The sequence below is a fragment of the Desmodus rotundus genome, chromosome 13, assembly GCF_022682495.2.
Source record: "Desmodus rotundus isolate HL8 chromosome 13, HLdesRot8A.1, whole genome shotgun sequence".
NCBI lineage: Eukaryota > Metazoa > Chordata > Mammalia > Chiroptera > Phyllostomidae > Desmodus > Desmodus rotundus.
Genome location: NC_071399.1, coordinates 65194503 through 65216509, shown reverse-complemented (window position 1 = coordinate 65216509; position 22007 = coordinate 65194503). Strand labels below are relative to the sequence as shown.

Sequence of the window (22007 nt, the reverse complement as noted above, 5' to 3'; positions counted from 1 at the left end):
TATCTGAACTATGTACAGAAAGCCTCCTCCCTCCAAACAGTCTGAGAATTTTGACACTTATGTCATGGGAAACTGGATTATATAACAAGCACATGGCAGGGGTGTAATGATCTTACTGATTGCTATTTTGCTGCTTCTTTTTCTTTCATCCTAAGAGCCTACTAGTGAAATCTTTTAATGCAGATTTATACACCTATATGAAGACCATAAAGAGAGATGAACTTGATGTAGTGGAGGAACTGAGATAGATAAAAGTATTTGGGCTGAATTATAATAAGCCTATAGGAGAGTGCAAGTGGACGATATTAGGCAGTGGACAGATGCCAGATAATATATGGAATCCATATTATATGTCATCTGTCCATGCATTATATGTCATCCATGGAAAGGACAAACATGATAACTCTTGCCTAAAATCCAAAGGGAAGAAACTGAAGATTTTAAGCTTAGCATAACATGATATACTTTATGTTCTATAAAACATATCTTGGTTGTTAGGGAAAAGAGTAGCTACACAAAATATAATACTGCTGCAGTAGTCATAGTGATGTGAACTAGGAAGGTATCGTTGGATATTAAAATAAATAAATGTAATTCGGATATATTCTGGATATAAAGCTAGTGACAGAGAGGCGTAAACAGTAGTTGAATGCCCGGTTTGGGCCACTGAATGAAACCTACTTACCCATTCTACATGTAAATGTATATAATGTGTGTGCAGTATATGTGTGTGTATGTGTGTATATATATGTATAGACATACTATATATAATGTCATGTTTGGTTTCCTGAGGAGCAGTCTGTGGAACTCTTCAGAATGCCATTCTGGAAGTCTTCTATTAAAATGTATCTCTGCATTAATTAGTACCCTACTGTTCACCACTCCGCTTTGGACTTCCAGTAATTGTACGTAGCTGGAACCTGGTATCTGGAGCTGCCAGAATAAAAAAAATTATATATCCTCTATTAACTTACGAATATACCAGTTTCCAACCTCACTGGGTGGTGTTTGGACTATGATCCTTGCTAGGAGGGCTATCTTCTTTCTTAGGTAGAACTCTGCTAAGTTAATCTCTTTTGGGGAAAATTTTATTCTATTCCTACCTTTAACACAAATATATATCTCTTAAGAACAAAAAATATTTTTTCATGACAGTACAAATGAAACTCATAAAGAGGTGTGAAACATTTTTCTTACTGCCATATCTCTTGATAGTTATTAATTTTTGTACATGCCTTTCAAACTATAATTTGCATACTAGTTCCCTGGAGATCTTGTTAAAAAGCAAATTCTGATTTTTGCAACTGTGGGATGACACTTAAGACTCTATATTTTTATACAGGCTCCCAAGCGATACTCATGCGGCTAGTCTGTAGGCCACAACTTGGAGTGGCAGACTTAATGTCATTATATAGAACATTATCTCTTTTAATTATTTTTTCCTTTTAAATTTTGCACCCTTGTACTTGACAAAAGGAAGTAATAGATCCATTACTTAACTATGTGCTTTTAATAACTGCTAATTTAGCTACTCAAAGATCTGCTGAGTTTTAATATTATCAACTGTATTGTCATTTTTGAGTTTCTAAGCAAGAAGCCATTCTCTCTCTCTCTCTCTCTCTCTCTCTCTCTCTCTCTCTCTCTCACTCTCTCTCTCTGGAGTTTAGTAGAGTAGGATTGTTCCTTTAACTCTAACATGGGAATAAGGCAGTAAAGAGAACATAGATTGTTTGTGTTTTGACAGAGGTCATTTAAGAATTTATTAAACTATTTTTAATATCAGTTAAACACAGTATATTTATTAATACCAAATATTGTTTACTGAGTTATTTGTGTTGGTAATACTGACCTTGGAGGATCAACTCTCCAGCATTAAGTAATTTACTCACTTCCGTCAGTGAAGAACAGAGATAAGGCACATAGCTAGTCTTTGAATGTCAGTTGTAAATGATAAACTACTGAATAATACTGAATTAAAACATGAAGAGACAATTTTAGGCAACAGTGTCAAGTTATAATTACAACCTTATCCTTGATAAAATAGGAATTATGACTAAATAAAAATAAGTTACAAATGTTACTATTAGAAATTCTAAAGCTTATCAGAAAAAGCAGTTTTAAATATTAATCTTAATAATCTGTAAGGGAACCTTAAGTTTTACACTTTATAAATCATTTTGCTGAGCTCAACTATATGGTATAAGGATTAGAAAATATTTGAGAAGTATATAGAACTTTATTTCTAGAACAAATATCTAATTTGACTAATATAATTTGATTAAATTTACTAAATATCTCAAAAAGATTGAATTTGACTTAACATTTTAATATGTGTAATTATATTTTCTGGGTATTTTTTAAATATTTGTTTAGATGTTGATTCATGGTAAGAAACTGTCCTTCTTTGATGATAATTCAATATATTGGTAATGAGAGTAGTGAATGACACTATTGATAATAAATGCTCATTGAAAGAAAAATAAAAGATCTATATGAAATGATACCAAGTAAATTTTATTTGTAATGAGACGATGTTTAAATTACCTATTGCTAAATCAATTATCTTAAATTTAGTGGCTTGATGCAACGCACACTTATCTCACAGTTTCTGCTGGTCCTGATCTGGACAAGGCTTAGCTGGGTCTTTGACAAGCCTGCAGTTAAGGGCTTTATCTGAGGACTGACTACAGGAGGATATGCTGAAAAACTCATGCGGTTATTGTAAAATTTCACTTCCTTGCAGGCTATTTGATCGAGAGCCCCGTTTCTTGCTGGCTATTGGTCAGAGATTGTCTTTAACTCCTGGCCATGTACTCCTTAGGCAGCTCACAGCATGGCCATTGTTGAAAGCCAGTAAGAGAACCTCTGCTGGCAGGATGCGTAACAATACTGCATCACGTAATCACATACACTTTTGTCATATTCTGTTGACTAGAAGCAAGTTACAGGTGCCATCAACTCTCAAATGGAAAAGCACACAAGGGTTGTAAACACCAGGTATTGGGGACCCTGGGGCAATATTAGAGTTGACCCTCACAGTCCTAAGAAAGTTGTCTTTGTCATTATTATAAATAACTCTCCCATGCTAAAAAAGTTAACCGCAGGGATATAGAAACTTTATCCACGTTATTCAGTTCTGCATCCTTGGAGGCTATAATAATGCCCCCTACATAATAGGTGCTCAGTCAATATGTCCTGAATAATACAGTGTTAAGTGACATTTTTCTTAAAAAAAAATATCATATTCCTTTGAGTTGCAGTAATAAGGAGCCAGTATCATATGGTGATTATGTAAGCTCTGATTCAGGTTCCCTTAATGGGAACTCTCCCTCATGGCTACTAGCTGCGTCTCTTTAGAAATAATGATAGAATAAGGACAGCAACAACTTTATATGTTCATTTCCAGGATTAAATAACTGATAATTGTATATGTATGTTTTCAAACAATTTTTGGAACATAGTAAACATTCACTATATGTTAAAAATTATCTTTACTGTTTTTTAGATTTATCAGATAAATAGTTTGATTTGCAGTTCTCAAATTTTGCTGCTTTTAGTAACCATTTGGGGATTTTGTAAAAGTGCAAATGCTGATTTAGTAGGTCTGAATGCAGGCCTGAAATTCTGGATTTCTAACAAGCTCCCAGGTATTTTCTATAATGTGGCTCTAAGCCACATAATTTGAGGAGGTAATTAGGTTTCCTTGGTTAAACACTTCAGTATATGCACTGTCTAAAAGCCATCAAATATTTTAGACAAGAAAATGTAATGATTTTTCTTGCTTATTAGAATTTGAACGCATTGAATGACTCAGGTGCAAACCCACTATAACAGTATTCTTATACCTTTAACTAGAGAAGCTATTTTTTTCCTGAATTTATTTTAATTCCTATTAAGTTCCAGTTTTTCTTATATTAATTTTAACAAATTTAGGGTGATTTTCTTATCTGAATTAAACAATTGACAAATTCATGGTAAAAAAGGTGCACCAAATGAGTCTACATTCACTTCAACATGTGATATTTAATTATTTTACACTAAGTTTATAGGTCTTTCTCATCTTTCAAAATGAGATAGTAGATTCTAAAATTGATAGAGTCTCTTCTATTAAAAGCAAAAAGTAGGATTCTAGAAGTAGTCACCAGCCCTGGCTGGTGTAGCTCAGTGGATTGAGCACAGGCCTGTGAACCAAAGGGTCACTGGTTCAATTCCCAGTCAGGGGAACAGCCTGGGTTGGGGGCCAGGTCCCCAGTACAGGGCACGTGAGAGTCAACCACACATTGATGTTTCTCTCCCTCTCTTTCTCCCTCCCTTACCCTCTCTAAAAATAAAATCTTTAAGGTATAAAGACAAGAAATAAAACCTCTTTAAAAATAAAATAAAAGTAGTCACCAAATCAAATAAAAAAACACATGAATCAAATACTGCCATAAATTGGTTTGAATTTTCTAAATAAATATGAAAATGTATTTCTAATATATGAAGAAATTAATATTTGCCTACAAATTTTACCCCACACATTTCTCTATTTTAGATTTCAAAAGGGAAATGGGAAAATGCTATTTATTTTATGGGTACTAAATATTCTAAGTGCTCCCCCTGAATAAAAAAGAAACACTTCTTTTTACCTTTTCTCACCAAATATTTATTCAGTTGGCAGCACAAACTCTTCCCTGAAACCACTGATCTCTTCAGTAAAAGAAAAGCTCTCAACTTGGATGCCTTTGTCCTGCTTACAACATTACTTTGGGGAGTGCTTCAGGCACTGTCCTAATCAGTTCTTCTTTCTATATTTAAATGAAGAAATGGTCATTCACCCCAAGTATGTTTCAGTTATTTCTTGCACATACAGAGTGAACAATCAAGACTTTCAAACCTTGAGATTACTGATCAGTTTGGGCATGTGGTGCCTTCCTGTTGAAATACAGGTGGGTGACCCTCAGGAGTCCTCCCCGTGCATCCGTGCATCCGTCACCAGCAAACATTTGGAAAGCACCTGCCCCCAAACAAAACTTACCTGTAACAGTTTTTACAAGTAACAAATTACCTGCCAAGAAGATCCCAAACCAACAGACTCAAAACAAAAGACATCATTAGTCTAGGAAATCATTCTAAAAAGGAGAGCTGAAAGTGACTTTTGATTTTGCTAGAGTAGGCTACACAAAAGATCATGATTTTTCTTGGAAAGCAAACCCAAACAAGACAAAACTGGATATTTCTTACACCTCCCTAGGAGAAAATCAAGGACTAAAGGAGGTTTGTAACCATATCTTTTAGCAAATGTCTGCCTTGGGAAATACCAATGCTTTTACTGAAGTTAAAAAGCAGGTTCCAGCTAGTGTGATGAATTTAATATAAACTCGTATTTTCACTCAGAGCTGAAGATAATTTTTAATGAAGACAATTTGTCTTTATCTGGTTCCTCAGGGCTGTTCCTAATGACCCAGCTCTAAAGGGAGAGTTATCTCGTCTGACTGACTTTACATGCAGCCACTCCTATGGCCATTTGGCATTTCCAAGTTTCCCTTGAAGAGTTCTGATTGTCAGCAGGAATAAAGCATTGGAGCATAGATGTAAACAAATTATCTGAGATCTTTCCTAAAAAAAGAACCTTGGCAAGTCCAGTCCCAGGCAGCAGGAACACCAGGGAAAAAAATCGGCAGTCTAATTAGGGTCGGTGGCTAAATTCAGGTTCGTCTCTGTGCTAAATGAGTTGTTTTGCAGAATCCTCTTCCCCCTTCTCACTTCTTAAATTAACCTTATTAAGAACAGTTCACTCTATAATGCTGAATTATCACTCTCTTACTTCTTAGGTCAGCTATAGCATGAATATAGAGCTCTAAAATGACAAAGATTTCTCAATGATTAACAAGTGAGGGTTTTGTTTGTATTTTCATCTCTTACTCATATTGTGGTCTAAATTTTAATTTATTACTGTAAGACTGGCTGCTATGGACTATAAATTTTCCTAACAGGCATAGGGATGGGGCTTACGATAAGACACCAATTAAAAAAGCGTAGCACCCCCCCACACACTAATTACTATGCGTGGGAATTTTGTCTACAGAAAACGGTAGCATTGTTATTAGGGTGAATTATGCTGTCAACCAAGTAGGAAACAACCTTCCCTCAGTATGTTGAGATTGTCCATCTGATTCTTGAGAGAAATCTTAATACTTTGTGGCCACTATGTCTGCCACTTACTGACCCAGCCTGTTAACTGTAGAAAATGGAAAAGGATACTCTTAGTATTGGTTTCTTAATTAATTCCATTGTGCATCTTAAATTGAAAGTATATTAAAAGCTAGAGCTTATTCATTCATGGCCATACCCCAAAAATAAATTGCTGGAAAATCACAATCAACTGTCTAAATTTTAGACTCTATAACTCAATGTAAGTAAATTTTACACATTGTGAAATAACTCTAAGTCCAAATACTCCTAATATCCTAAAACTAAGTCTTTGTTTCATAAAAATGGATAACAAACTCTTGACTTTTGAATATGGATATGAAAGACAATAACAGTAGTCAAAAGAAATAACGGTAACTATAAAATTTTTAAGATAAGATTTATGTTACTTGGGCTATAAAATTATTATAGGTTCAATTATATACTCCAGAGGAGAATATTGTAATATCACATTACAATAGGTTTTCATTTATACAATAAGGTCTTTTGATAGTTGTTTCACAGTTTGATCTTTTTAAATTAATAAAATATATTTTGAAATTTTTAACAAACAAAGCACTCAAACACAAATTCTAGGTGAATGTCTCTGGTAACAGATAATTTTAAATTACCAGAAAACTGATCTTTGTGTAAATATTATTCTTTCTTGTTTCCTCTGAACATTTTTAATGAGTACTAATTTTTTTCTAAAAGTTATAACTAACTGGGGTTTGCATTTAAAAGTACAGGATAGACAAAAGATATCGCAGAATCCAAACTTTGAAAGCCAAATTAATCAACTCTAATGCACTGCAACAATTCTTTCTTCAGAAAGGGTTGCAAGGTACCAATGTGAACAATGAGAGAAAAGACATCACTACAGACTTTTCAGATATTAACATAATAATTAAACAGTGTTACAAATAACTATTCTAGAACTGAGATGAAAAGGGCAAATTTCTTGGAAGACACAAACCTTTAAGGGCTCCCAAGAAGAAATAGAAGGCATAAATGTCCATATACCTATTAACAAAATTGATATTTAATTAAAACTTTCTCTACAAAGAAAACTCCAGCCGCATATAGATACAAAGCCAAACTCTACTAAACATTAAAAAGTAAATAAAAACAATTCTATATAAACTCCTCCAGAAAATTTAAGAGAAGGGAGTAATTCTTAAATCATTATATGAGGCCTGCACCACTTCGATATCCAAATTTAATAAACATATTACAATAAAAGAAAACTAAGTCTAATAGCCTTCATGAACATAAGTTTAAAAATTCTTAGGGATTTTTTTTAGCATATTGGATCTATCAGTATGTTTAAAAAAATAACATATCATGACTAAAGTAAAGTTTAATAAAGAAATGCCAAGTTTCTTTAATTATAATAAATCAATCATTGTAGTAGGCCATATCAAAGGAAAGAAAGAAAAAAACCTCTTATTATCTCAATACCTGCTGAAATAGTGTTGAAAAATTCAATATTGACAGCTAACGAATTCTCAGCACAGAAGGAATAGAAAGAGATTTTTCCAAAATGATAAAGGGTACCTGTGTAAAACTTACAGCTAACATCATACTTTGTGGAAAAGGACTGAATCTCTTCCCAATAAGATTCAGGAATAAGACAAGGAAGTGCATGCTCATTGATTTTTTTAAACATTGTATTAGAGATTCCAGCTAATGAAATAAGGCAAGAATAAGAATAAAAAACATCTAGATTTATAGGAAAAAGTAAAACTGCCTTTATTCACAACCTAATTGTTTATATATAAAATCAAATGTAATCTTAAAAAAAATAGTATAATCAAAAGATGAATTTGTCCAAGTTACAGGATAAAAGACCAGTAATATAAAAATCAATTTTAAGGTCTATAATTTACCAAAGATTAATTAGAAATTTAAATAATAATATTTACAAATATTTTAAAATATAATTTTTTAAAGATTTTATTTATTTAGTTTTAGAGAGAAGGGAAGGGAAGGAGAAAGAGAGGGAGAGAAACATCAATGTGTGGTGGCCTCTCACACGCCCCTTGCTGGGGATCTGGCCTGCAACCCAGGCATGTACCCTAACTGAGAATTGAACTGGCAACTCTTTGGTTGGCAGGCCCTCCCTCCACTGAGCTACACCAGCCAGGGCTAAAATATGAATGTAACTTAACAGGATTCAATCTGCCAATAGATGTGCAGGGCTTGAATTCCCAAAGCTAATATACTAATACATATATTACTCATATATGTATGTGTATATATTATATATATGTATATATATTATATATACACACACACACAACAAGGTCTTTCCAGAAAATGTCCAACCATTGTTAATATAGTGAGAACAGTTTGTGTGACATTGATGTAACCTGGCAGCCAGAGTAGACTGGAATGTGCATTAGTGAACGAACACTGACAACTTCACTGTACTAGTCAGTGAGTGCAGAAGATGTCACTGAGAGAGCATGTGTACTGTGTGGCCGTCACATTAAAAAATAACTGAGAAAGTAGAGCAATGAATCTGCATCAAATTTTGCATTAAGCTTGAACATTCCTCTGAGGAAACTATTCAGATGATTCAGAAGGCTACAGCTATGGGCAACTGGTGATTGGCAGCTTCATCACAACAATGCATCTGCTCATGCATCTTGTGTAGAGTTTTGTGATGAAACATCAAATCACACAGGTGACTCAGTCCCCTACAGCCCAGATTTGGTGCCCTGTGACTTCTGGCTTTTCTCAAAACTACAATCACCTTTGAAAGGAAGAGATTTCAGACCATTGATGAGAGATTCCGGAAAATAAGACAGGGAGCTGATGGTGACTGGGAGAACTGTGTCAGGTACCAAGGTGCCTACTTGGAAGGGGACTGAAGCATCATTGTCTTGTGTACAATGTTTCTTGCATCTTGTATCTTCTTCAATAAATATCTCTACTTTTTATATTACATGGATGGATACTTTCTGGACTGACCACAGTATAATATATTTATGACATTACTGAGAGAAATGAGTCTTTAATAAATGCAATAGTATACTTTAATCATGTGTCTGCAGAGTTATTGTTATAAATATGTTAATGTTTTCCAAATAGATTTGGTGTAATCCCAAACAGAACTCTAGCAGGCATTTTTTAAAATTATTTTTCTTCTGCTTTTGTGTCTTTAGCAGGCATTTTTTAAAAAAATTCTCACCTGAAGAGAGAGGGAGGGTGAGAGAGAGAGTGAGCAAGAGAGAGAAACATCAGTGGGCTACCTCCTGAATTCGCCCCAGCTGGGACTCTCCCACAACCTAGGCATGTGCCCTGACTGGGGATCGAACATGCAATCCCTTGGGGACTGAACCTGGCCAGAGCAGGCATTTTTGTTGTTGTTGTTGATACCAACTACCTGCCTTAAAATTCATGTGGAAATATTAAAAATATAGAATAGCCAACACAACTATAAAAAAGAGAGAGTAATATTGGAAGAGGTGCATTGCCTGACTTTAAGAATTACGATAATGCTACTATGATCGAGGTAGTTTGTTATGGGTATCAAGCTAGACACAGATATCTTGGAAACAAAACAAGGTCTAGGAATAAAAATAGATTCATTTGAATCAAAGAAAATAATAAAAATAAGTTGAACAAGTTGGCCCCAAACCTGTTTGCACATTTTAATCACCTGAAGAGATTTTAAAAGGCACAGATGTGTGGGTCCTATCCTAAAACTTTTTTAATTAAATTTGTCTGGAATGGGCCCATCTATTAGTATTTTAACAGACTTCTAAATTATTGTAAAACTCATAGAGATTTGGGTACATGGAGAAAAGTTGCCCCTGTGGAAGTTCCACCCTATTATTAAATTGTATCTCTTCTTCACAATTTGAATAAAAAACCCATTTATTATTATTTTTTTGTTTTTTTTATTTGTTTGTTTTATCTTGCAGTTACACATACCAGCATTCTATGGAAGACACTTTGGTTTTATTTCTGAAAAGATGCCTGACATGTTCACATATACAATACCTGTTCAAAAGGTTATGCTAAATCTTACACAACCTGCTAAGTTTTCATTACCAAAGATTGCTCTGAAAAGGGCCCATTCGTGCAATGCAACAGGAGAGCCACTCAGTCCCAGGTGTCTGGGAGCATAGTTCTGAGCACTCACCTCATGTATATCACAAGATCTAATTTCTATTTCTAAGTGGTTCTTTAAACAAACTCACTTCACTATCTCCCACTTCATGAGAGATGATTAGGTGGAACACATCACATCGTCACATCCTTTTAGGAACTGATACTTCATTGCTTTATGGAACGTTCATTGAGAAGAGCATGGTCAACCATTTGCTCATGCAAGACTTAAGTGTGCATGTGCAGGTGCCCGCAGGGCTAGATCCAATTTATTTGGGTGATATCGCTGCAATGGTCAAGAGATTCTCCCAGGCATTTTGCTGAGATAACCTCTTATCCCAAATGGGTGCTGACCCATGTTACTAATGATGTGAGAGCTCAGATTGCTTTGCTGGTTTAGTTTAGTGCTGTGGTAGGCAGAATCATAACCCCCGATATTTTGATGTGATGTATATGCCCCATGTTATCTCCTCCTACTGAGGGTAGGTGGGATGTGTAAATATGATGGGATATCTCTCCTGTGGTCACCTTATATGGCAAAGGTGAGTGGATTTTACAGAGGTAATTAAGATTTGTAATGGAGTGACTTTACATTAATTAATGAAAGATTATCTTGGGTGAGTCTGACCAAATCAGTTGGGTGTTCTATAAAAGGATCTAGATATCAGAGACAAGAAGTCAGAAAATGCAATGAACTGAACAATCGTTATTGGCTTTGGAGAAACAAACAGCTATGAGACAGAGAGGGCCACCTGGCCAGGAACATTAGGTGGCCTCTAGGACTTGAGAGTCTCAGTATACAACCATAAAGAACTGAATTCTGCCAATAACCACTGAGTTTGGAAGAGGACTCAGGCCTCAGATGGGACTCCAGCCCCTTTAATCCTGGTGACACCCTAATTAGAGATCCACTAATAAGTACCCAAACACCTAACCACAGAAACTGAGAGTTTTTCAAGATATAAACTTACAGTAATTTGCTACCTAGCAATTAAAAATTAATACAACTGCCCGTTAATTTTGATATCTTAATCAAAGCTATAGGTTAGAAAAGAGAGCACACATCCTTCTAAGTACCTAGAACCCAGAGTTCCCTGTCATTTCTTATCATCCAAATTTATACCAGTAATTATCATTTGTACTCTACAGACCCAAAATCAAATATTGAAAACAGGCTAACAGCAAGTTAGTGGCATTCTACAGAAATGGAGATGTGCACGTCCTTTATTGAATGAGAATAATAGTTATATAATAAAAGTTGGATTCTGAGAAACAGCTGGTGAAAATTTCAGAAAATCGCATTCCTCCCAGAATTTAAAACACACATACACAGATGCACAGACACAGTTGGCCTCCCTGTTGGTAGCATTGTGTTCCAAATTACCTAGACACAGTCAAATGATACATTTTTCTTATGTGTTGTCCAGCTTTAAAATTTCATCTCATTAAACTCATTTTTATACTGTACTAGGAAGATATGATCATGCTTATTAAGACACAACTGAGTTATATAAATTTAAGACATATTTTCTTAAGCTGGGCTCAGAGTCACCCTTTACAAAATTGGGGTTTTATTAATAAAGAAGAGTTAGGGCATTTATTGGGTAGGCAATTAACAGTGTCTTGCTGTTTGTTTGTTTCCCATTTGTTTATTTTGCCATTGCAGTTCCTTCCAATACTTCATAACCGTAGCCAATCAATGTTTAGGCACAGCTTTTAAGCCTGAGGATTTGTTTTGTTTTGTTTCTGTTTCTATTTTTTTATTTTATTATTTTATGTATTCTTCTCTTCCATTAGTCTTAGTTTAGTTCAATGGCCACTGCTTTGAAGTATTTCAAAACAATAACCTTTTGTCCAAAGGCAATACTCTCAATCTACATCTGCTTGGTAAAAATATTAATGTGAGACACTTAAAAAAATCCTAAAGCTAAGGTTTTTTCTCATATTGAGGCATTCGTTACCTTCAGTTTAGGTTTCAAAACTTGGAATTTAAACCCTGCAAAGGTCTAATTTTGGGACTCCAAGTTAATTTGGACAGCAGGTTATAGGCAGAGATTGACTTTTTTAGGAAACATTATTTTCTTTAATCCCCGACTTCAGATTGATCAATTCTAGTTTGGGATTATATATGTCTCTTGGAAGACTTGTTTGAAAATGATGGTAAATCTACACATTCTATATGTGTGTGTATGTGTATACACACAAACATATATATACACATAATATCCATACACTATCATAGATTTGATAGCCCTATCGTAAAATATGATAGTCACTATTGGTGATTATAATTGCCAACAAGATGGTATATTCATTTTATAATATGATATTCTGATGGATCAATTTTAGTACTACAGCTTCCCTCAGCCTACATTCTGAGAGGCAATGTATAGCAGTAACAGTTTGATGAAATGCTTTGCCTCCACATAAAATAGACACCAATTGTCTATTCACTAGTATTGTTCTATCTTTCATATTCAGTAGGCTTAACATATAGGTTTTAAAATTTGTACTCATTTTAGGTACCAAATTATATCTTAACTTTAAAAAATATATTTCTTTTTATTTTTAGAGAGAAGGAAAATGAAGGAGAAAGGGAGAGAAACATCAAAGTGAGAAAAATTAGTTGTCTCTCACATGTGCCCTGACAGGGGGGTGAACCCACAACCCAGGCATGTGCCCTGACCAGGAATCAAACCTGCGGCCCTTTGTCCTGTGGAACTACGTCCAAACAACTGAACCTCACTAGTCATGGCTCTTAATTTTTTAGCCTATATATTTTTAGAGGGGATAATAAAAATATCCACATGATAGAATACTTGTGAAGATTAAATGAACTCATCTATATATAGTCTTAAGACAGACCAGGCATTTGTTTTTCATTTGTATTAGAAATAGAGTTTTTCCAAATTATATAATGTATGTAAGCTAACAAAGAGGGTAAATCATTTACGATAATCAAGTGCTAAGCATACATCTCAATGAAAGTATGTAATAGCAAGAAATTATTAAAGCAAGGATATACTGAAATTATCTGCCTTATACATTTGTAAGAAACTATTGTAGCCCTGGCTGGTGTGGCTCAGTGGATTGAGTACTGGCCTGCAAACCAAACGGTGGCTGGATCAATTCCCAGTCAGGGCACATGCCTGGGTTGCTGGCCAGGTCCCCAGTAGTGGGTGTGTGAGAGGCAACCACACACCGATGTTTCTCTCCCTTGCTTTCTCCCTCCTTTCCCCTCTCTAAAAGTAAATAAATAAAATCATTAAAAAATAAACTATTGTAAGCAATTAAGTGGACTTACAAATACTTAGAGTTTTAAATATATCAACTAGAAGATACAATGACCTACTAGAACTTTTTCCTGCTGGACTCTGGGGTAATCCTGCCATTTGCCAAGTGACAACATTTCTTTTATTTGATAAGCAAAAATTTGAGGATTAACAAAGAGATAACATTGAAATGAGGTCTAATATTGACATTTATCAATTTAATTTATTATATGTTTTAGCAATTGAATAGGAAAAAAGTAACAGTCTTTATACTTTTGAGTATATTGTGAGATATAAAATGTTGTATGCCAGAGAACATCCAAGTTTTAACATCCCCAACTGAGAAATAAAATTGGAAATATATAACAGTGATCTCAATCATCTTGGGAATAAAAGAGTAAAAGTCATTTTTAAAGGATTAAGTGGCAACAAGTTCATGTTCCTGAAGTCTTACTGTGGAAAAACTAATTTTTGGCCAAACCTGTGAGATTTACATATTTTGAACATGTATATTCTCATGGGTTTTTCAAACAATTCAAAAAGAGAGAACTTAACAACAAGGGACTGAGAAATAAGAAAAATAGTATCTAATTACCCAGTATCTCAATGTTATCTTGAACACAAAAGTTAGGAGCACTTGACAGAGTTTATTTGGAATTCTGAAACTACCTCGGTGCTCTATAAAAATAATGTATTAATTAATTTAGGCACTGAGAGAAAATTGAGTTCACTAATATTAGGCCAAAAATTCTCCTTAAAAATTCATATTCTTTTACACTCTACATGCTCGGGGCTTCTAAAGGGTTGTTTGAGGAAAAGTTGCTCTTTCCCATTCTGCAAGTGCTTGAATACGCAGACTCAGAGTCAAAGTAAACCCACCCAGCACACAGAAATTGATTCACTTTTATTTGGCAACTCACTGTTGTTTTCCTTCATTTTACTCTGTATCTCCAAACCTCTGCCACTTTTCACTGCTGATTGGCACCAGTTACAGTGAAAGAAGCAAATCACTAATAAACTCACATTGAGGGGCACTGACTTCATATCTCATCTCTATTGCATCTGTCAGCAGTAATTTTTTTTAAAAAAGGAAAGTAAGGATTAGTTTTAGTTGTTTATTAAAACCCTAATAAATGTAACTAAATCCTACATCTTAACCTCAGGCAGTACGTGAATTGAAATAACATCAATTCAGTAATAAATTGAAATACAACAATAAAATATATAATGATAGGTCCCCTTGGTGAATATAATTGACAAGAAGATATATTCATTTGGTAATATGATATTCTGATGGACCAGTAATTTATTTATCTACTATATGGATATCCAATGTTAGAATTTTAGATACAATAGCATCTGAGTAAGTTGTATAATTTTGGTAAAGATTCTCTTCTGGGACCTACGAAGTATCGTGTTCCCAGTAGCCTGCTTCCACAATTGGTAATTATCTCTTTAAAGAGATAAAGACTAAAATACAGCCTAGATGTATTAGGTTCATCTGTCCGTGTCTGGAATTCTTTCCTGGTATGGCGGCACAAAAAAACGAACGACAAGAACAAATGAATTTTGGTGAGTGGAATATAATAAAATAGACCTGATCATATCTGGCTTCCTTGAGTAGGAAGCCGAATTCCTATTTTTCAATAAACATAACTGTAATATGCAGAATTGTGAAAATTAGATCAGAACCATAACTGCTAATGAGATAGGGCCTTTGTCCCCAGACGCCGGGAAACGCAAGTGTCTCTTCTCCTGCTGTAATAAAGACGCTTGTTGGCTGATAGCTTTTAAGCCCCAACCTTTCCTCTTCCCCTTCTGCTCCCAATTCAGGCAAACTGATAAGAAAGCTCGAGTGCTGCCCTGCTGGTGCCTGAAGTGCAAAGCACCCAACCCTCAAAGCGACCCATCCTGTGCAAGCAGATCATTCCCAGCAGCCAAGTTGGCCTCCTCTCACTGTTCTCACGCCGTTTTCCGACCTACTCAGGGGTTTCCCTTGTTCTCCCCAGAGAGTCTCCTTCTGTGAGTAACCGCTGTCTTCACATTCTCTTGGTGTACATGTGGCATTATCAGACTGCACATCCCAAACACATTTTGCTAAGTTCAGTTACCAAGGGTTTCATTAAGACCGGGCTAACTAAACCAAACTAGATTTCATATTGCATAGACACTTTGAAGGTAAACATGTACAGTAGGATTGACAACAGAGAACATAAACAAAGCAAACAGCTGTTTAAAACCACTCTCTTTCTCTTGAGAGTAATTTTTCAAATCATTTTTGGAGAGCATATCTTTATTTTCAAATAAATATGTGTTTGTCGTAATAAAGTGTTTGTAAACATAGTTAAGAGAGGTGTTAAACTGGTTATCAGTTTACTTTGCTTCTGTGAAAACATGACTGAGTCCAGAGAATATTTTCCCACAACAGACTTATAAGAGAACAGCTTTGCAAGTGAGACCTAGATGCACAGAGTTAGAGGAAAAATGCTTATAACACAATCACTTTGGGGTTTCTGAGAGCTAAAATATAATTTAACTATTTCAAAGGGACAGTTATGAAATCAGGATTTTAAACACAGTTTTAAATCAGTGTTCTAAAATTAGAATACATAAAGATTAGTATAGAGACCTACTTTTTAATATATCCCATATGTGTTTTTAAAGGAGTTCTGTTTTGGATATCTTGGAAAAGAATATTTCAGAGATATGTGAATTCCTCCAAAGTGCTCTGCCCAAAGTATCCCTTGTTACTGTAACAGGACTCAGAACAATGGTCAAAATGTTATGTTCACAAAAAGAATAATTATGCCCCCAAATACTAGAATATGGTGTGTGGTTTCTTAGACCATCAGACTTTATTTCTCTTAAGGCTTTATTATTAGAAAACTGGATTAACCTCATTAAGTTATAGAGCATTCTATGGAGGGAATAATTTTTATTTCCATCTGTCATATTTACCTTACATATTTCACATAATATATAATGTATATAATTTGTATTATATCCCAGTTTATACATCCACTTTTTTAACTTTCATCAGTTAACTTGGTTACTTGTGGTTAGAAATATATAAAGTCGCAGACTGGCACACAATCACCAAGGTGGCGCAGTAACACTATCATGAACTCGTAAAACTTCTTTAATGTGGAATTATAGAGTCTTTTGGCCAGAAGTAGCTAGAAGAGTGTTTTTTAGGAAAACATAGATCTGAGTCTGAGACATTGCTCAAAGCAGCAAACTTGCTTGGAATTCAAATCTTCTATATTTGATATCAATAAAAATATAAAATTTAATCTTGGATATGTCTGTTTAATATAAAATGTCAATCATGATCCGAAAGTTTTGGCCCCATGTTTCCAAAGTTAATTATTAAGGGGCTGTGCAATTGAGTATCTCGATTTTCTATAAAAGGCCATATTCAAAAAGACCTGAGAGTAGATATCACACCCAGTTCTACTTTCAATTTTAAACACTATGTGTTTAGCTTCTGCTTTCTTAACTACATGGTACACATTGATATTTGAAGAAGGAAATTAGTGACCCCCTTAATTTTTCTTCCACCCCCATCCTTCACCAGCCACCTCAAAATAATGCTCGATATATTATGAATTCAAATAATACAAATGACATACCAATTAAGTTCTCTTTCACTCTCTCTCTCTCTCAGTTTTTCTTTTCATTTTGTTGGGATTTATTCTAAACTAATTCTTACACAGTGTATATTTGAGAAAAATATTTTGAGTCCTTGCCTGCCTATAATGACTGTACTTTGTTCTCACACTTAATTGGTATGTTTCCATGCTCAATACTATTTTCTCTTAGATTACTAAGACTTTGCTTGATTTAGTGTTAGTGCTTCTGATGAGAACTGACATAGACCTAAGTTGTGTTCCTTTGTGCTCTCTCTCAGGATAATTTTTGGGATGCTCTCTTTAGCCCTTGTGTTCAGAAATTTCACCTAAACATGTCTAGGTAGAATATGACTTATCCATGCTATCTAACACATGATTAGCTCTTTCTCAAGCTGTGGTAAAATTTAATTAATTTTTAAATTATTTTCTTCCTTCCATACTCTACTCTCCCTCATTTTCTTCCTTAAATACCTATTTGTTGTATGTGGATCTTCCTGGATTTTTTTTTCCCTTTCCCCGCCTCATTTTAAGGAAATTATCCTGGGAAATGTGAAAATGCTATCATTTTTTCCTATAACATTTTTTTTAATTTCAGCAACATATTTATGAATTTTGTGAAATCATGTTCTTTCTACTCATTTGTCTTCTTTTCACAGTTGGCATTTTCCAAAGCTTTTCTTAGTATCCTATATCTATCTCTTTTTGGCTCCACTCATGGTTATTTATGAATAAAATTTGAGATTGACTTTTATCAATAAGTTTTCTCTGCTTCTACTAGCCTTTTATGATTGGGCATTGCAGTTTTATTGTAAGTGGCTATTGTATTTGCACTAGTAATTCAAAATTTATGGTAAACAGACAAGAGGTGAGAATGTGGGCTTTCTCACATCTTCAGCCCAAGTCAGCCATAGCCCAGCACACTGGGTTTTTGTCTGGTGATGCCAAGTCTCACTCTGAGAACTCTAGCTCTTCTAGGAAAGTTTACCTGAAGGGTCTTTGATTTGTCTTCAGATCGGGAAATATTGTGCCACTGGGCAGCAGGCATGAAGAAAGTAGCATAAGGGTGATCAAACCATATGGCTATTTTGAAGACAGCTTTTCAAATCAATCACTTCTGACTCTACTTTCTTTCGTCTTTTCAGTAGGAGAATAATGGTTCACTCTCAAAATTCTTCCATGTGTTTCTGCGTTGTGGCTTTTTCAGTTCTGAGGTATCTGTAATATCAGCATCATTGAAACTGTCTATACTCTTTGAAAGATTTGTGAAAATAGTTCAGAGAGAATCTGTCCCTTGGACATTGTTTTTTTTGGTGAATATATTTGCATTTCTTAGTCTATACTCTTATCCAATGGCTTTTCAGAGGAGAAGGTAAATTCTGTGTGCTCACCTCACCATCTTTAAATAGGAAACTCTCATTCAAAATACACCTTACCTTCCTAAACCTTTGGGAAAACCTTAAATATCAATGTTATGATATTCTATTCATTTACTTAACCCTGGTACTGCAATATATCTTTTGGTATTACAGTTGTCCTAGTGTGTTTATTTTTTTATTTTTAGTTTTCACCTAGTATTTTATGTTCCAGAATTCCATTCACTTTACCACGTTACATTTAGCCATCACGAATCTTCAGGCTCCTGTCAGCTGTGGCGCCTGTTTCTGAGACTCGCCTTGCTTTTGAAGAATTTCACTGTTCGCAGGAATTTTAGGTGTGTTGTAGTATGTTTCTCAATGCAGACTTGTGTGATGTTCTCACAAATACACTAGAATTACTGTTTTCAGGAGGATCCCAGTTTTAAAACCACAGATCTATGCTAGCTCCTTTCTTCCAATAATCTACCTAACTAATCCAAAGTTAATTAATAATTGAATTTAAGGCTTTTTAAAATTAATTTTAATTCTTCAAACCTGTTTTAAAGTATTAACTCTAAATTACAGGCTGTCAAACTTGACTAACACCTTAAGAAAATTATACTTTTATTGTTTAATATTTACTCTATAGTAAGTTTTGATTGCTGACACTATGTAGGTACTGCGTCTGCTGGAGTGGTAATATTTGCCACCCCTGCTCCTGCAAAATGCTCCCTATATTTTGCACTTCTCCCTCACAAAATGTCTACTTCACTATGACTAGAGGCTATTGGTGGAAGTTTCTAGCTCTGGGTAGAGAAAAAGATGTCTCCCATGTTGATCGCAATCCAGTTCTTCATATAATCCTTATAACTCTGAATGTAATTTTATTGTTTCTTTAGGTATCCTCTTTAGGTATTTTCTGTATCCTCTTACTAGAGTATGAAGTTTTTGAAAGCAATTATTTTGTCATGGATATAAATGTACCGCTAAATTTGAAATAGTGTTTCATAGTATGGTGTTTCATAATAGTTAGTAAATACTTAGTAAATGAACCACAGTTTCCTCATCATTTGTGTCTTTTTCCGTTTTATTGGAAAATATTGTTCCGTGTTTAATTTGTATTTTTGTTATTAGTGGCCTTGAATAATTTTCTATTTTTTAAAATTATGTGTAAGCCTTTTTTTTTTTTCTTGGTTGAAAATTCTTACAAACCTGTTAGGTAAGAAAATAGATGAACAAAATCTGTATGAAGACTCTCCTCTACATATCACACAATTTTTATTATTGCTAAATATGTTTCTTAATTGATAATATACCTTTTAAAAATAGAAAGGCAATTTTTAGGCTCATTAGAACCTAAATAGAGAAATTAGCACAAATTGTCCTATATGATATATATAAATGGTATACAGTTTGATTCTAAAATTCCTAATTATGCAATTTTTAATGTGGCCCTGAACAGCTCTCTTCACCATAAAAATACCAGGATAAAGAATGCAGGTCAAGTCAGTCAGTCAAAATTAAACTTATGTTTCATTAGAAAATAAAAGTTGAATGAGATGGTTTAGATAGAGACTTGTGAACTTTAAACATCATAAAGAGAATACAAATGTCTAAGTTTAAGAATTGGACTTTGTGGCTGATCTTGGCTATCTGTATCTGCTCTACCTATTGACATTACAGTGTGTCTTACTGACTTTTTAATTGTTCTTAAATTGTCCCACTACCCACTAGGAGAAACATGCTTAGGACAACCTTGTTCAGAGGCCAGCATCAACACTGATACGTTACCATTTTCCTAACATGGATATTCTCTCTGTTTAATATCCACTGCATTAAAATGATATGGGTTTTAGTTATTTTATAATGCTATGTTTAAACCATAATATACCAATGACATGCTCCTGTGACATTCTAACATAGCAAAAAAGGTATTCAGTTCCAAATATGTGAATTCAAAGAGATTATATATATTCCAGGTTTTACTTACCAAAAAAAATCCATTTCAAAAAGAGCAAAAATGATTGTATAATGTTTCCAAAAATAAGGAAGCCACACAAATTGCTCAAGTAAAACATAGAGTTTATATCAATAATTTTGACATGATCTGGAATGCTTTAATTTTAAGTAGTGTGAGTTGAAGCTATATGCATACATGTATATTATATGTGTATATACATATGAGGTCAATCTAGAAGGTATCCAGCTGTGTAATATGAAAAATAGAGACATTGATTGAAGAAGATACAACATACAAGAAACACTGTACATAGGACAATGGTGCCTCAGTCCCCTTCATAGTAGGTACCTTGGGACCTCACACAGTTCTCCCAATCACCAGCAGCTGTCCTGTCATGTTTTCCTGAATCTCATTGATGGTCTGAAATCCCTTCCCTTCCAATGGTGATTTTAGATTTGGAAAAAGCCAGAAGTTGCAGGACACTAAATCTGGACTGTAAGGGTGCTGAGTTACCTGGGTGATTTGATGTTTTCCCCAAAGACTATAGGAGACATAATTCATGAGGGGGCACATTGTCACGATGAAGCTGCAATCAATCACCAGGTGCCCATAGCTGAGGCTTTCTGAATTATCCAAATAGTTTCTGCAGAGGGATGTTCAAGCTTATTGCAGAATTTCATGCAGGATCGTTGCTCTACTCGCACAATCATTTTGAATGTGATGGCCACACGGTACACATGCTCAATCAATGGCGTCTACCTCCCCCACTGACTAGTGCAGTGAAGTTGTCATTGTTCATGCATGCACACTCCAGTCCAGTCTCCTTGGCTGCCAGGTTTCATTGATGCTGCACAAACCATTCTCGTTATATTAACAATGGCTGGACTTTTTCTGGACCAACCTCATATATGTGTATGTGTGTGTTTATGTTTTTTAACCTTGGCTCCATGACATTTTCATGTAAAGACTATGTATGTGTATATGTGCATGTATTCATTTGAGTTGATTGTAAATAACATTCCCAAGGTTTTCTGAGTAATTCATGAGCACACCCAAAGCAAAACACCACATTTAGGGGGCTTTTGTCCAGTCCAGGAAAATTTGTATTCATTGTTCATCTTATAATAAGAAGCTTCTGAAGGACATTGGTTTATGACGGGTTGCCATTATTTCCAGAAGAGAACATTATGATAAAGAATAAAATTTTATTTTTTACATGGCTTTTACCATTAAGTTTAACGTGCTTCTATCAATAGTAAGAATATAACAATACAAGTCCTAGCCTTCACATATTGAGTGCCTACTATCTTCCAGGCACTGCAGCTTATAATAAAATCTTAGCAGTTACATCTATTTAGCTATCAGCATTTCACAAATGGGAAATAGCAGGGAGGTTGGATCCATCTGTGTTTACATTTAGTAATATCAGTAGAGTAGTTAACCTTTCATTTCAGTAAATATGATAGGATGAATTCTGAAATTAAATCAAGGACAATTT

General features: G+C 34.6%; 1 pseudogene; it reads left to right on the top strand.

Annotated features, from left to right (window-relative positions):
- The window catches only part of LOC128779823 (large ribosomal subunit protein eL22 pseudogene), a 45217-nt pseudogene that overhangs the window by 860 nt on the left and 22350 nt on the right, over nt 1–22007 (top strand).